The 3,208-nt window shown below is 42.8% G+C and overlaps 1 long non-coding RNA gene across 1 annotated transcript; it reads left to right on the forward strand.

Moving 5' to 3' along the window:
- The first annotated feature begins 675 nt into the window (after nucleotides 1–675).
- LOC134038722 (uncharacterized) lies at nucleotides 676–2,848 on the forward strand. The gene is made up of 4 exons (XR_009932678.1): nucleotides 676–981; nucleotides 1,191–1,744; nucleotides 1,870–2,048; nucleotides 2,160–2,848. It is a non-coding gene; the product is annotated as an uncharacterized LOC134038722 (long non-coding RNA).
- The last annotated feature ends 360 nt before the right edge of the window (nucleotides 2,849–3,208 follow it).

Below are 3,208 nucleotides of genomic sequence, written 5' to 3' on the forward strand. Positions count from 1 at the left end.
GCTGGCTGTGGCGCTGCATGAAGTCGAACGCACCTAATGATTTGATTCACATGACGTCACTGTAGTTTTGCGCCGCCATCTTACCTACCTACTCGGCCTTAGAAATGCCTGCAATATGCCTGCTTTTTTCCTCTGTTTCGGTGAAGTTCATCTCGGTGAATTCTGCTCAGGTCGAGGAGGATAGCCTTTAAGTAGTGATGGGAGAAACAAAGCTTTCCGAAGCAACAAGCTATTTGACACAATTGTGTCGAAAAAGTAGCGCTTTTTCGAAGCGTTCGATACATCTTCTCCATAGGGACATCTGCTGGTCGAATTATGGTATGGCAACTGTATCGAGCGATGGAAGGAATCAAGTGACGTCAAGTCCTCGAGACGTCAGTCTCACAATCGTCATTGACAACTTGATAAATTCATGGGTACCAAAGACGTCACTTCTGTGAAGCCTGCCGCCATCTTTGTGTCCGACTCAACCCATTGTATTTGTACCTAATAGTAGCTAGTTAGTCATATATATTAATATATAGTAATAATATAATAATAATAATAGAAATATAATAATAGTATTGTTTTCTATTGATAGGTTCTTCAAATTTAGACTTTTTAAAAGTAGTATTGTCTAATTCTAGTGGTTAGTTAGTTAGCTTTCATAGTTAGCCAACGAACAAAGTCATGACTACGAACATAGCACATCTGAATGAAGCAGAAAGACAACGATATTTAGAAAAAACATTGATTATTGGCTGCGATCCATATTTATTACCGTCAACTTTATTTTGTCCCTTAAAGTCTGCGAAACGTCTGCCCTAACTGTCCTTTCCCGACATATATATTTATCTTGTACACAATCCATCCCCATACACCGGAGATAGCCTGAAGGCTTTCAAAAGTACAGATGCATATCAATATGCAGTTGCAGGATGGGTGAACGACACCAAGATATGGCATCTGGAGACAAAACACATGTATCTCATCACAGGACATGTAATTAATTCAAACGCGATTATCAACCGTGTTATTTTAGTGTTGGTTAAGGGTGCCAATGTGGGCTAGCAAGGTGTAGCTAAAGCATTTAGTAAAGCGCTAAACAGCTCGCTAGCTATTAGCACTCTAGCTTGCTCAGGAGAGTTAACCTTTGATAAGACACAGCAGTTATTCACTATTGTATCAACGTGCTGCGTTTCACTTAACAGGTCAGTCATTCCCAGGCTCTGAACACAAAAGCAACATGTCCATGGATAGTGGTGCAGGAAGAAGGTACAGTGGTAATGGCACATTGTACATGTATGGCAGGGTTGGGAGAGGTGTGTTCTCACGCTGCTGCACTGATGTACACAGTTTTGGCAGCGGTTGATAAGAGAGGACAGACATGCACAGAGAAGCCATGCGCATGGACAGAGCCAAGTACAAAAATAGTCAAGTACGATGAGTTGTGTAACATCTTTGCAAATCAAGAGCAAGTTGAAACTCAAGACCATTTGCAGCACATGAGACCATCTGCGATGAGTTCAAGTTACTCTGTGAACAGCTCCACCGAAGTGAAGACCAAGAGACAAAGCCTAAGAAAAGTGCAATCCTGTCAGTCATCGAAGGCCATTCCCTCAGGTACATGCCCAAGACTGTATAATGGCATCTGCCAACTCCTCTGACAACACTGTATTCAAGCACCAGGCTTGGAATGGATTTGCCCTCACTGCTGGAGGAGGGTGCCAAGATCTTCGAGGAGCTGCATCTCACACCAGAGCTGGTAAGAAATTAAAATTGCTCCCGTTAAAACAAGTCCCAATATATTAACATCACAGAGTTCATTAAGCATCGCTTTATTCCTTTGTGATAAATACAGTTGTTTTGATAGTTCAATTATTTTTTGAGTGTGTGTTAGTGGAGGAGAAGACCAGGGAACAGAGAAAGTCAAGGGTGTGGTTTGATCAGAGAGCAGGAAGAGTTACTGCATCGATGTTCCATAAGGCAGCCAGGACAGAGAAATCTCCATCTCTGATTAAGAGAGTATGCTATCCTCGCTCCTCTCAGTTTTCGACTGAAGCGACCAGGTATACAGTATATAAGCTTAGGAAGCAAGACAAAATCATGCCTTTTTTCACTACTTTATCACAAATAAATAAGATGTTCAAAATAACTCACTTTTGTGTTGTTTTCATCAGATAGGGTCTAGAAAAAGAGGACACTGCAAGAGAGGCGTACCTGATGGCGATGCAAGATCTCCATGTAGACCTCAACGTTGCAGCATCAGGACTCATCATCAACCCAGATCTGCCATGGATTGGTGCATCACCAGATGGCGTGGTGACCTGTGATTGTCATGAGCGTGGCATGGTAGAGATCAAGTGTCCTTTCAGTGCAAAGGACCGCACTCTACCTGAATGTGCTGAAGATTCACAGTTCTGCCTGACTGTCACTGAGGAAGGTGTGATGAGCCTAAAGCTAGATCACAGTTACATGTATCAAGTGCAGGCCCAAATGCGTGTAGCACAGGTAACGTACTGTGATTTTGTGGTGTGGACACCTCAATAACTTTTTATACAGCGTATCCGGTTTGACGGCACATTTTTTGATGATGGATATTTGAAGGTGGTTGACTTCATTAGAACAGGGATACTACCAGAGCTGTTGGGTAAATGGTTTACTGTGCCATGCCTCTCAGCCACTGCAACCTCTGAGAAGACACCTGAGGGATGCTACTGTGGAAAGCCTACTGGTAATGCAGACAACGTCCTCTCTTGCACATCTGAGCAATGTAAGCGAAAACAGTTCCACAAGTCTTGTCTTAAGCTGATCAGGGTACCAAAGAGTTGGAAATGTTTAGAGTGCAAGAAGCTGCAAATAAACAAGAAATAATCTCCACAAATAAGAAATAAGCTTCATAGTCCATTTTATATACAATATATAATTATTTTGTATTCTTCCATGCTAACTGAGACTGTGGCCCCTAGAAATGATGACACCTACCATGAGCCTGTGGCCGCTTCCAGCACCAGTGATTACATTGAACAAGATGACACGGAATGCACGAAGGGTGAGCACACTTACTCCTCAGCCATTCACAGCCCAGGCATCTTGGAACCATGCTCCAATGCAGCCTGCCAAGCTACAGTCAAGGCATTGACCGACGAATGTGCACGGCTAAGAGCTGAGATTAATCGTCTAAAGGACAAAACTGAAGAGCTGTCTTTGAGTGAAGAGGCTTTCAAAG

Source organism: Osmerus eperlanus, chromosome 18 (genome assembly GCF_963692335.1).
Source record: "Osmerus eperlanus chromosome 18, fOsmEpe2.1, whole genome shotgun sequence".
Taxonomy (NCBI): domain Eukaryota; kingdom Metazoa; phylum Chordata; class Actinopteri; order Osmeriformes; family Osmeridae; genus Osmerus; species Osmerus eperlanus.